Source organism: Dendrobates tinctorius, unplaced genomic scaffold (assembly GCF_039654945.1).
Source record: "Dendrobates tinctorius isolate UK_male_01 unplaced genomic scaffold, ASM3965494v1 ptg000213l, whole genome shotgun sequence".
In the NCBI taxonomy this organism is placed as follows: Eukaryota; Metazoa; Chordata; class Amphibia; order Anura; family Dendrobatidae; genus Dendrobates; species Dendrobates tinctorius.
The window spans coordinates 6,891,169-6,905,762 of NW_027361880.1; the positions used below are offsets into that span (position 1 = coordinate 6,891,169).

At 45.1% G+C, this 14,594-nt stretch overlaps 1 protein-coding gene across 2 annotated transcripts in view; it reads left to right on the forward strand.

Moving 5' to 3' along the window:
- GAL3ST1 (galactose-3-O-sulfotransferase 1) overlaps positions 1-14,594 on the forward strand; it is a 192,784-nt gene that overhangs the window by 78,854 nt on the left and 99,336 nt on the right. The gene's annotated exons all lie outside the window — the stretch shown is intronic.

Below are 14,594 nucleotides of genomic sequence, written 5' to 3' on the forward strand. Positions count from 1 at the left end.
GTATTTCTCGCAAGTCACATGTGCGGTCCGTGTGTAATCCGTATTTTTTGCGCACCCATAGACTTGCATTGGCGTACTACGGCCGTAGTACGCTGACAATCGCAGCATGCTGCGATTGGCACGGACTGTAGAATACGGATGAGAAATATACGGCTGGTGCGAGGGACCCCATAGAGAATCATTGGTCCGTGTCTAATGCTGGCTTTTAGCGTCTCTCACTCGGCCGTATTCCTCGCCAGTGTGACCCCGGCCTTATTCCGCACATCTGCTGAACTTCTGCATGAATGCGCTCCCATAGTTTATGGATTTTTGTGCATCCCAAGAATTGGTCTTATGTATTTTTTTAAAGCTGTCCCTCGTGCTGTACAAGTGATCAGACGACTTTATTCTTCTGGTCTGTGCAATTACAGCAATACCAGATTTATATAGTTATTTTTTTCTGTTTGGCTACTGTCACAAACTAATACAACTTTTTTTGCAAGAACATCGCCATATTTTGATAGCTATACGTTTTCCACATTTCTGCTGACAGTCATGTGAGAGCTTGTTTTTTTGCGAGACGAGTTGGCATTCTTATTGGTACTATTTTTGGGTACATGAAATTTTTGATCACTTTCTATTTTGATTTTTGTGCGGCAGAATGAACAAAAACCAGCAATTTAGGAATTTTTTAATGCTGTTCCGTGTGTGGTAAAATTGATAAGGCAGCTTTATTCTTCGGGTCAGCACGATTACAGCGATATCACATTTATATCTTTATGTTTTGGCGCTTTTACACAATAAAAACTATTTTATAGAAAAAATAATTATTTTTGCATCACTTTATTCTGAGAGCTATAACTTTCTTATTTTTCTCCTGATGGAGCTGTATGGCGGCTTCTTATTTTGCGAGACAAGATTTCATTTTCAGAAATTCCATTTTTACTTTTACGTATCACTAGAATAAAATAGAAATGGAGCACTCACCCGATCACTAGTAATGTATATCTTTAATCCACAAGTAGGATTACATCAAAATCATGTTAAAGTGCGGTGTGCAGGTGGAAGGGGAGTTTAGCAGCTGAAAGAGCCTGACGAACTACGGCCGTTTCGCGCTAATCATGCGCTTCTACGGGTTCATCCATAGAAGAACATGATTAACGCGAAACGGCCGTATAGTCCGTCAGGCTCTTTCAGCTGCTAAACTCCCCTTCCACCTGCACACCGCACTTTAACATGATTTTGATGTCATCCTCTTTGTGGATTAAAGATATGCATTAATAAGGATCGGGTGAGTGCTCCATTTCTTTGTTATTCTTGTCATACATGAACAATTACTATGTGAATGCACCACCCTGAAGATATCCTGAAAAGTTCAATGAGGGATATATGACGACTTGGTCTAACAAACAAGTGTAAGCTGGTACAGTTGGTGCCTAACCTGGTTAAGTCACCATTTTTATTTACATTTGTCTCTTTGATCGCGTTTTGTTCAGCGATATGATGATAAAGCCTCATTTTATACCTTGGGGTTTTTTTTTTACGGTTTTCACTGAAATGGTTAACTAGTCTGACATTTTTATAGGGCGAGTCATTCCGGACATGACAATACCAAATATGTATACTTTTTTGGCTTATTTTCTTTTCTATAAAAATATTTATTTATATACAGTATATACAGGTGCTTCTCACAAAATGAGAATATCATTTTCAGTTCTTCAATACAAAAAGTAAATCTCATATATTATATAGAGTCATTAAATACAGAGTGATCTATTTCACGTGCTTATTTCTGTTCATGTTGGTGATTATGGCTTACAGCCAATGAAAACCCTGCTCTCTCTGCCTGCCTTCTAAATAATGGTGCAGCAAGAGCTGGGTGTCAGCTGTGATATCATCTGAACACCTGGGGGCGATCGCCCGCGCACAGCCTCATGTGTGTGGGCAATCGCCAGGACGTATATATACAGAATTGGTTGCAAAGTCCTTCCCGACCATGACGTGTATATACTGCAAATGTTGGGACGGACATATTAGAAAAGCAATTAGATTATTCAATTCAATGAAGCTTTATTGGCAGGACTAAATACACATTAGTTTTGCCAAAGCAAGTGTACAAAATGGAATAGGGATAGGGACTGTAGGGATGTTGGGTAGAAGAATATTTAGAATTGAGAGTCCTCAGTGGTTGATACCTTTTAATGGCTAACTGAAAAGATGGTAACAAATTGCAAGCTTTCGAGACTACTCCGGTCTCTTCATCGGGCTGTACTAATACAACATCTGAAGAATCACATATTTATGCACAAGACAGCACAGAAATAATGCAATAGAAAAGACAAGTGATGTGAAGCAGAATTGTCATTATGGGAGAGGGTTAAACATAAATATTGGAGCAGTTCATAGATAAGGACCATGAAAGTTTTATTGCCCTCTGATGGGGTCTACTTCTGTGTTGTGATGACCTCAGAAGGTCTGAAGAGAAAATTCCTTAATTGATGTAAAAAGACATAAATCCATGCGACACATTCATTCCTGCACTGAATGTGTCAAAAGTTTTCATAAATTTGTACTCAGAGATTCTTCTCTCTCTCTCTGAGACTTGAAGTTACCTTTTAATACAAGTAATTTAATGTCCATCATGCTATGGCCAGGGATACAAAAATGTTTTGCCACAGGTAGAGCCATTCTTTTTTCTCTTATTGTGTGATGATGAGAATTCATCCTTGTTCTCAGTTTTTGCCCTGTCTCCCTCACATACAAACCCCCAGTTGGACATTTAGTACAAATAATTAAGTACACCACATTAGATGTGATGCAGCTGAACGTACCTGGGATCTTGTAGTCCTGATGTCAGTTGGGGATCTTTATCTTGTCCGTGGTCATTATAAATGGGCAGGTTTTAAATTTTTTCTGGTTGCAAGGAAAGGTTCCTGCAGTTGTTGGAGAGGACAGGGAGCTTCTGACAATTATGCTTCTTAAATTCGGGGGCTGACTAAAACACAGTAGTGGGGAGTCTGGAAATATGGATTGTTATTTTCTTCTTTAGCTTTGTAATGTAGCAGGTGATTCCTTGATATTCTGGTGGCTCTTGTAATTTGGTTTTCAGTTGTTCTTGGATGGTAGCCCTGATTCAAAAAGGTCTTTCTGAGGCGACCAAGGTGTTTGTCTCTATCCATGGGGTTGGAACATATACGATTGTATCTGATGGCTTTGGCTGTAGACATTATTATATTAAATATATGTTATTATATTAAATAGATAAGTATTTAGGATTAAAATTAATTTTAGTTTTGCACCACCTCTTTAATCCTTTATGGCATGGTTCCTGTGCCTGAAACTTGAGTTTGAAGAAATTGCACATTCTTGTATGCAGTCATGGACAGGATCAGGGATTCACACTGACAGCCTCATTCTATACTGTGACTAGGAGCTGAAATATACACTTCATTGTCAATAAAAGCCCTGAACACAGAATTCATATTGAATGATGGGTTCCTAGATATGGAAATATTGCTACTGAATTTGGACAAGTCACTTAAAAACTAAAAAAAGAAAGAATAAAATCCCTCCTGTGTTTTCATTCAGCATGACCCAAACATATTTTCTATTCAGGCATTAATGGATTTTCCAAGATTTAATTACCGTATATACTCGAGTATAAGCCTACCCGAGTATATGCCGACCCCCCTAATTTTGCCACATAAAACTGGGAAAACTTATTGACTCAAGTATAAGCCTAGGGTGGAAAATGCAGCAGCTGCAGGTAAATTTAAAAATTAAAAATAGATACCAATAAAAGTAAAATTAATTGAGACATCAGTAGGTTAAATGTTTTTGAATATCCATATTGAATCAGGAGCCCCACATAATGCCCCATACAGTTTATGATGGGCCCCATAAGATGCTCCATACAAAATACACCCCATATAATGCTGCACAAGGGTTAATAATGGTCCCATAAGATGCTCCATAGAATAATATGCCCCATATGCTGCTCCATAAAGGTTATGGCCCCATAAAATGCTCCATAGATTATGCCCCCATAAGATGCTCCAGAGACTATGCCCCCATATGCTGCCTCCATAAGATGCTCCATAGATTATGCCCCCATAAGATGCTCCATAGATTATGCCCCCATATGCTGCCCCCATAAGATGCTCCATAGATTATGCCCCCATGTCCTGCCGCTGCTGCATTTAAAAATAGAAAAATGATATACTCACGTCTCCGTCACTGGGGCCAGGTGCTGGTGTCACTGCTGGCGCCTGAGATATTCACCTGTCCCCCGGTCCATCGCTGCTTTCTGCTGTCTGGCATGTCATCTGTCAGTGACGTTCAGACTGCAGGGGGCACGGCGCGCCCTAACCACGTCACCGTGCCCTCTGCTGTCTGAACGTCACTGACAGATGATGTGCCAGACAGCAGCAAGCAGCGATGGACCCCGGACAGGTGAGTATTTCTATACTTACCATCCTGGCATGGTCTCTGCAGCCCCCAGCTTCTCCGCGATCTCCCTTCCTGTCTTCAGCGGTCACGTGGTATCACTCATTAAATCATGAATATGCGCATATTCATGAGTTTAATGAGCAGTACCATGTGACCGCTGAAGGAAGGAAGGGAGATAGCAGAGAAGCTGGGGGCTGCAGAGACCGTGCCAGGACGGGTAAGTATGACCTGATACCCCTGCCACCCCTCCCCCTCTGACCCCCTGGTGTATATAACTCGAATATAAGCAGAGAGAGGGACTTTCAGCCCCCAAAAATGGGCTGAAAATCTCAGCTTATATTTGAGTATATACGGTATATAGAATTTATTTTTATTCCATAGAGTTTCCCAATAATAAAATAAGCTAAACTATTTGTTGACATGCTAGGCTAAGTGGTGATTTTAAATGGTGATGTTGAAGTAGTTGACACAAAACTGGATTCATCACTGTACCAGTTGCAGAGTCAGATAATTAGTTTTATGAAAACTTCCTCCAGCCCTTCACTTCTGGCAGTGTTTGTGATGTCAGTACCCTATATTGTACGGCTGGTCTCTCATGAATCTGTAATGGCCCTTCCAGATTCATTTTCAGGAGAAAAAAACTGTTTATGGTGTTCAGGGAGAGCTACAGATTATGTTTTATTCTGCGTCCCTAGTCGTCAGGGGATGAGTTCCAGCGGGTGGGAATAATCATGTCCCTATTGCGAGGAGGCTCTCAGACCTGAGCATTTTCCTTGTCCCCACAGGCTCCACAACGGTCTTCTGTGGATGCCATTTTTGACGCTTTAGGTCTCATCTATGACGAATCCGACAGAATCCATGTCGCTGAGGCAAAGATCATGAACCTAAAACAGGGAGGCCACTGAAGTTCTGTGGGATGATGTAGATCTTAGGTGCCAGTTCCAAAAAGATCTTCCTGAGACTCTTAAGGATGCTCTGGCTCTTTATGTCATCCCTTGTTCTCTGGCAGAGATCATGACTCAGGCCGTACGAATGGACAACAAAATCCGTGAGAGACGTGGTCAACCACAGGATGCCTGTTAAACTTCCCCAGAGTAGGTCAATTTACCGGAGATGAAGCCTTTGGAATTTAGAGATGCTAGTCTTGGTAATGTGGAGAGATGATGTAAGGGGTACAGGGGTCAGTTCAATGCCCTGCACTCCTTGCATATGTCCCTGGTGGAATGTCTTATGGTGTGTAAATATGTTCCTGATAGCAACAGTGTGTTTCATATGTCATGTAATGTATATAAATATTGTGTATTGCAAGTGTACTGATGTTCATGTGCTGTATAGATATAGGGCATGGGCGGACATACCGCCGGTTCAACCGATGTGGCTGCACCGGGGCCCAGAGGCTCCAGGGGGCCCCTGCAGGGCGGCTAATGATGAGGGCAATCTGGCCAGTTTCTCCGGGCCCGAGGCTCCGGGGGGGCCCCTGGCCAGATTGCCCTCATGTGCGGCAGGCAGGGAGCGATCCCAGCAGCTCCGCTGCCTGCAAGAGAAAATAGCAGGAGCGGAGCTGTAAGGATCCGTCCTGCTTCCTGCCCGGCACCAGCACTTCCTGTCTCTGACACAGAGAGCAGCACTGCTGGATGACGTCATCATTCACTGGCCGCTGAGCCAGAGCAAGGAAGCACGGGCGCCGGTGATGCTGCGGAGAGGTGAGAGGTGCTGTGTGTGTGTGTGCATGTATGTATGTGTGTATGTATGTATGTATGTGTGTGTGTAGGTGGAGGAGAAGGCAATGATGGGGTGATGGGGAGAAGGCAATGATGGGGTGATGGGGAGAAGGCCATGATGGGGGTGATGGGGAGAAAGCCATAATAGGGTGATGGGGAGAAGGCCATGATGGGGTGATGGGGAGAAGGCCATGATGGGGTGATGGGGAGAAGGTAATGATGGGAGTGATGGGGAGAAGACAATGATGGGGAGAAGGCCATGATGGGGGTGATGGAGAAGGTAATGATAGGAGTGATGGGGAGAAGGCAATGATGGGGTGATGGAGAAGGCAATGATGGGGGTGATGGAGAGTGCAATAATGGGGTGGTGGGGAGAATGCATTGATGGAGGGGGTGGAAAGGGCAATAATGGGGGTGGTGGAGGAGGAGGAAATGGAGGTGAGGGAATGGGCAATGATGGGAGTGGTGGGGGAGAAAGCAAAGATAGTGGTGGGTGAGAAGAAAATGATAGAGCTGGTGAAGAGGGCAATGATGGGGTGGGGGAGAGGACAATAATGGGATGTGGGGGGAGGAGGAAAATGAGGGGTGTGGGGGATTGGGATGGGAGGAAGGGGGACTTATTATGGCCTTAGGAACAGGGGGAGGTGGAGGAAGACATTATCGCTTACTATGTCTAACACAGTCCCTTTGTATATAGTGTATTCACTTATTATGTCTAACACAGACCCTTAATATATAGTGTACTCACTTATTATGTCTAGCACAGTCCTTTAGTATATAGTGTACTTACTATGTCTAACACAGTCCCTTAGTATATAGTGTACGTACTTATTATGTATAACACAGTCCCTTAGCATATAGTGCATGTACTTATGTATAACACAGTCCCTTAGCATATAGTATACGTACTTATTATGCACTAGCTGAAGAGCCCGGTGCTGCCCAGGCATAGTAACTAACTGTGGTTAGTTATAGCAAATTATAATTATCCTCCATCCCATAGTCCCGTGCCCATATACCCATCATACATATCCACGATCCCATAGGCCCGTGCCCATATACCCATCATAGATATCCTCCATCCCATAGTCGAGTGCCCATATACCTATCACACATCCTCCATCCCATAGTCCCATGCCCATATACCCATCACACATCCTCCATCCCATAGTCCCATGCCCATATACCCATCATACATAGTCGCCATCCCATAGTCGAGTGCCCACATACCCATCACACATCCTTCATCTCATAGTCCCATGCCCATATACCCATCATACATATCCTCCATCCCATAGTCCCGTGCCCATATACCCATCATACATATCCGCCATCCCATAGTCCCGTGCCCATATACCCGTCATACATATCCTCCATCCCATAGTCCAGTGCCCATATATATACCCATCACACATCCTCCATCCCATAGTCCAGTGCCCATATACCCATCACACATCCTCCATCCCATAGTCCCGTGCCCATATACCCATCATACATATCCACCATCCCATAGGCCCGTGCCCATATACCCGTCATACATATCCTCCATCCCACAGTCCAGTGCCCATATACCCATCACACATCCTCCATCCCATAGTCAACTGTTATGAATGAGTCACCGTAGGAGGCAAAAACAGAAATGCTAGCTAAGTCCAGAAAACCAGAGAAGTTGGCAGCTATCGGATTGCAGACCCCTGAACCTATCAACAACAACTAGCAGTAGCCGTGGGGGGTTCCTACGATGCCCTAGAACCCTCGATCACAGCCGGAGAACTGCCTAGCCTAAAGACAGAAAGGGAAATCTAAACTGCCCCAGAGCAGACCCCAAAGCAATAAGCAGCCCCCAACATATAATGACGGTGAAGCAAGAAGAAAAAACACTAACACAGATAGAAAGATAGACTGAGCAAATGATGGGGCCCAAGCTAACTAGATAGGACAGGATAGGAAAGCTGCTGTCTGCAATCCGCGAAAAACCCTATCAAAATAAGAGCCAACTGACTGACAGGGAAAAAGGCCCTGAAGACGCTAGTCTTCAAAAAGACTATGTCAGTACTCAGGTATTTTCTGAAGACAGAGCAAACAGACAAAAAAGGAATTCATCTCACCCCAGCAGGGAATGGCAGAATCCAGAAAAGCAAGGCAAACTAAAACCAAAACACAAATGCAAAAAGGCAAAGCAGTAAACTTAGCTTTTGAGGAGCAGGAATCAGACTGGTCTCCTAGAATTCCACAGAGAAATCACCAGCGAGGCAGAAGGGCGTCGGCTGCCTTATATCCGGTCAGAGATTCCCGTCGCCCAGTCATCCTCTCCCAGCTCAGGTGCTTGGTAATCAGCCTCACTACCTTCCTTCACCAGAAGAGGGAGTTCATCAGACCTCAATGGTGAAGGGGAAAATGAACTCATAACAGTACCTCCCCCTTGAGGAGGGGTCACCGAACCCTCATCCACGCCACCAGGGCGATCAGGGTGAGCCCGATGAAAGGCACGCACCAATCTTTTGGCATGAATATCAGAGGCAGAGACCCAGGAATTATCCTCCTGACCATAACCCTTCCACTTAACCAAATACTGGAGTCTCCGTCTAGCCAGACGGGAATCCAGTATCTTCTCTACCTCATATTCCCTGTTACCTTCAACTAATACAGGTTCCGGAGGTGCCACCCCAGGAACTACTGGTTCAAAAAACCTCTTCAACAAGGACTTATGAAACACATTATGGATTTTAAATGTGACAGGAAGAGCCAACCGAAAAGAGACCGGATTAATGATCTCCAAAATCTTGTAAGGTCCAATAAATCTAGGCTTAAACTTAGGAGAAGCTACCTTCATAGCGATATTTTTTGATGATAACCAAACCATATCACCCACCTTAAACTGGGGACCAACGGTCCTATGTCGGTTGGAAAACCCCTGGGCCTTTTCCTGGGAGAGAGATAACTTATCCACCACTTGGTCCCAGATCTGGTGTATTCTCTCCACCACAGTGTCAACACCTGGGCAGGCAGAAGGCTCCACCTGCCCTGAAGAAAATCGAGGATGAAACCCAAAGTTACAAAAAAAAGGGTGACATCAAAGTGGCAGAACTAGCTCTATTATTTAAAGCAAATTCGGCCAAGGGCAAAAATGAAACCCAATCATCCTGATCAGCGGAAATAAAACATCTCAAATACGACTCCAAGGTCTGGTTTGTTCTCTCCGTCTGCCCATTGGTCTGAGGGTGAAACGCAGAGGAGAAGGACAACTGAATTCCCAGCTTGGAACAGAACATCCTCCAAAATCTAGACACAAACTGAACTCCTCTGTCAGATACAATGTTCTCAGGAATCCTGTGCAAGCGAACCACCTGTTGCAAAAACAGGGGCACCAACTCAGAAGAAGATGGCAACTTAGGGAGTGGTACAAGATGAACCATCTTAGAGAACCTATCACAAATCACCCAAATAACAGTCATTCTCTGAGAGACAGGCATATCAGAGATGAAATCCATTGAAATATGGGTCCATGGCCTCCTGGGGACCGGCAAAGGCATCAACAACCCACTAGAGCGAGAACAAGGTTTAGACCGGGTGCAAGTCCCACAGGACTGCACAAAATTCCTGACATCACGAGACAAGGCAGGCCACCAAAAAGACCGACTCACCAGATCTCTAGTACCAAAAATATCTGGATGACCAGCCAATGCAGAGCAATGAACTTCAGACATCACTCTCTTCTTCCATTGGTCAGGAACATACAACTTTCCACTGGGACAACGCTCAGGTTTGTCCTCTTGGAACTCTTCCAGAGCACGTCTCAAATCGGGCGAGATGGCAGAAAGAACTACCCCTTCGCCTAAGATGGTAGCAGGCTTGGCCACCACAGGAGAATCAGCAAAGAAGCTCCTAGAAAGAGCGTCAGCCTTGACATTCTTAGTGCCAGCAAGAAAAGAGACCACAAAATCAAAACGTGAAAAAAACAAGGCCCATCTAGCCTGTCTAGGGTTCAAGCGTTTGGCCGACTCCAGGTAAATCAAATTTTTGTGGTCAGTGAGGACCACGACTTGATGTTTAGCTCCCTCCAACCAATGTCTCCACTCCTCAAATGCCCATTTCATGGCCAACAGTTCCCGATTCCCCACATCATAGTTACGTTCAGATGGGGAGAACTTTCGGGAAAAGAAAGCACAGGGATTCATTTTAGATGTTACAGGATCCTTTTGGGACAAAACAGCTCCTGCACCAATCTCATAAGCGTCCACCTCTACCTGGAACGGGAGTGAGACATCAGGTTGCCGCAAAACCGGGGCAGAAGTGAATCTTCGCTTCAGCTCCTGAAAGGAAGAAACAGCCTCCGGAGACCAATTCAACACATCAGCACCCTTCTTAGTCAGATCAGTCAATGGCTTGGCAATACTAGAAAATTTTGCTATAAATTTCCGATAAAAATTAGCAAAACCCAAAAACTTCTGAAGGGCCTTCAAAGAAGTGGGCTGAACCCAATCATAAATGGCCTGTACCTTGGCCGGATCCATTTCAATAGTTGACGGAGACAAAATAAATCCCAAAAATGAAATCCTCTGTACCCCAAAAAGGCATTTCGATCCTTTGACATACAGGGAATTCTCCCTCAAGATCCGGAACACCGTCCGAACATGTTCCACATGAGAATCCCAATCCTTGGAGAAGATCAAAATATCATCCAGATAGATAATCAAAAATTTATCCACAAAGTCTCAGAAAATGTCGTTCATGAAGCACTGGAAGACAGAAGGGGCATTAGTGAGCCCAAAAGGCATCACCAGGTACTCAAAATGTCCCTCTGGAGTATTAAATGCCATCTTCCATTCATCCCCATGCTTAATGCGGATAAGATTATACGCCCCCCTGAGGTCAAGCTTGGTAAACCAGCAAGCACCTTTAACTCTGGAGAATAGGTCAGAAATCAGGGGTAACGGATACTGATATTTAATAGTAATTTTGTTGAGGGCACGATAATCAATACAAGGCCTTAATGAACCATCCTTTTTGGCCACGAAAAAAAACCCAGCACCTAATGGTGAAGATGATGGTCTAATATGACCCTTCTCCAACGCCTCCTTAATATAGGATCACATAGCCTCGTGCTCGGGTACAGATAAATTGAAGAGCCGACCCTTGGGAAATTTACACCCCGGGCTCAGTTCAATTGCACAGTCATAACTCCTATGAGGAGGCAAAGACGCAGACTCATTCTCACTAAATACATCATAAAAGTTCGCCAAATAGTCAGGAACATCATGCGACTGAGGAGAGGTGGAAAAAATCGGAGCCTCACTAAGGGCACACCGACAACCCCAACTCACCACAGACACAGATTTCCAGTCCAAAACTGGATTATGAATTTGCAACCAGGGAAACCCCAGAACAATGTATCATGCAAATTATGCAACACCAAAAATCTGCAATTTTCTTGATGGTTTGGGGTGACCCGCATTACCACCTGGGTCCAAAACTGAGGTTTACTTTTCGCCAAAGGAGTAGCATCAATCCCCCTCAAAGGGATAGGCGTCCGCAGAGGTGTCATAGGAAATCCAAGTCCATTAGGTTCAGGGCTGCTCTCGAATCCACAAAAGCCTTGGTGGAAAATGTGGACAGGGAGCAGATCAGAGTAATTGCCAGAAGAAACTTAGGTTGAACACCACCCACAGAAAACGTGTGTGCAAAACGTTTCTCTCGTTTAGGACAGACAGAAATAATATGCGAGGCATCTCCACAAAAAAAAACACAGCTTATTACGCTTTCTGAACTCCTGACGTTGCTCCCTGGACAAAACTCTATCACATTGCATAGGTTCAGACACTTGTTCAACATGTGGCAACACCTCTCGTGCAGTCCTGCGTTCACGTAAACGCCGATCAACCTGAATGGCTAATGACATAGAATCGTCCAGACCAGAGAGAACAGGAAATCCCACCATAGTATCTTTTACGGCTTCTGACAAACCCTTCCGAAAGAGAGCTGCCAAGGCATTATCATTCCAGGCAGTAAGGACCGCCCACTTTCGGAATTTTTGACAGTACAATTCTGCAGAATCTCGACCCTGGCTCAATGCCAACAGGGTCTTTTCAGCCTGATCACAACAACCCCAAGGCTTGAAAAAATGCGTTCACATTAGTCAGAATAGGATCATCAGGTTTCAAAGAAAATGCCCAATCCTGGGGATCGCCACGCAGCAAAGAGATGACAATTTTAACCTGCTGCGCAGAGCTCCCTGACGAGTTGGGCTTCAAGGCAAAAAATCATTTACAATTATTTTTGAAATTCAAAAATTTAGACCGATCCCCAAAAAACATATCAGGAGTAGGGATCTTTGGTTCAGCAGCATGAGAATGAGCAAGGTAGGTGGAAATTCCCCGCACTTCCGCAGCAAGCTACTCCACACGATCAGACAATTGCTTTATCTCCATTGAGAGAAAAAAAAATTCCCCCTACGGCCTCAGAGATATAGAGGAAAAAATATACACCCTTTTTTTTTTTTTTAATTCTTTCCTGCTATTGAGTACCCTAGGATCTGCGGTATGGCTGGTGATTCTGTTATGAATGAGTCACCATAGGAGGCAAAAACAGAAATGCTAGCTAAGTCCAGAAAACCAGAGAAGTTGGCAGCTATCGGATTGCAGACCCCTGAGCCTATCAACAACAACTAGCAGTAGCCGTGGGGGATTCCTACGATGCCCTAGAACCCTCGATCACAGCCGGAGAACTGCCTAGCCTAAAGACAGAAAGGGAAATCTAAACTGCCCCAGAGCAGACCCCAAAGCAATAGGCAGCCCCCAACATATAATGACGGTGAAGCAAGAAGAAAAAACACTAACACAGATAGAAAGATAGACTGAGCAAATGATGGGGCCCAAGCTAACTAGATAGGACAGGATAGGAAAGCTGCTGTCTGCAATCCGCGAAAAACCCTATCAAAATAAGAGCCAACTGACTGACAGGGAAAAAGGCCCTGAAGACGCTAGGCTTCAAAAAGACTATGTCAGTACTCAGGTATTTTCTGAAGACAGAGCAAACAGACAAAAAAGGAATTCATCTCACCCCAGCAGGGAATGGCAGAATCCAGAAAAGCAAGGCAAACTAAAACCAAAACACAAATGCAAAAAGGCAAAGCAGAAAACTTAGCTTTTGAGGAGCAGGAATCAGACTGGTCTCCTAGAATTCCACAGAGAAATCACCAGCGAGGCAGAAAGGCGTCGGCTGCCTTATATCCAGTCAGAGATCCCCGTCGCCCAGTCATCCTCTCCCAGCTCAGGTGCTTGGTAATCAGCCTCACTACCTTCCTTCACCAGAAGAGGGAGTTCATCAGACCTCAATGGTGAAGGGGAAAATGAACTCATAACAGTCAACCATTATGACATCATAATGAGCGGTGGGGCTTGATGACATCAGCGTCGCCATGGCAACCATTGTGACATCATAATGAGGGGCGAAGCTTGATACGCACACACTGTTTCCCCATTATGTAGTTAGGGGCATTATGACATAAATAGGGGCGGGGCTTGATGCGCACACACTTTTTCCCCATTATGTAGACAGGGGCAAAATTGTTTGGTGAATTGGAACGCGCGGAGTTAAAATTTCACCTCACAAAATAGCTTAAGACGCTCTCGGGGTCCAGACGTGTGACTTTGCCAAATTTTGTGGCTGTAGCTGCGACGGTACGGATGCCTATCCCGGACATACACACACACACATATGGCGCCCCTGAGGCTTCAGTCGCCACAGAGGTACTGCACCTTCTCCTAAGGTGTAGTGCCCCACCATCCAGGTAGGCTGGGAACTCCTTTCCGCATTCCAACACCTGCACCCCACACGCAGGATAGTTCAGCAGGGACCCATCCATGCTTTATGCTGGAAAGGTCATAGAGTGCCTTTTGTGGTCCCTGGCTTCGTAACACGAGAGGTGCTGGGGAGGTGGGTGGAGTTAGATATAAAAGAGAGGGAAGGTGTAGGATTTGAGGTCAGTCTGACAGAAGGTCAGTCAGACGGGGGTCTGAGAGAGAGAGCAGGCTGACAGCAGGTCAGGCTGAGAGGAGCTCAAGGCGGAGGAAGGCAGTCAGTCAAGAGAGGCTGAGGACTGGTCTTAGTGGAACGAGCTCCCTAGGGAAGGAAGAGAAGGTGAAAGAGACGTAGACTGGAGACTACAGATTCCATAAGAGAGAGATAGAACAGATCGGAATGGAGAACAGAAGGATGGTGGGAAGCAGGTTGAGAAAGAGAGAGAACCCTTCCAGTCTAGAGAGCGCAAAGGTCGGGGCCCGGTCCCCGAGGTTGATTGGATCTTTATGTCCGGCAACAGACACCGGAGGAGTAGTGAGCCACTAACGCCTTGCTCCCATCATAGACTTGGGACACAGCAGCAACTGAATAGAGAGCCGGGACGCAATGAGGAGTCCCCGAAGCAGGCTACTGCTGTCTGTCATA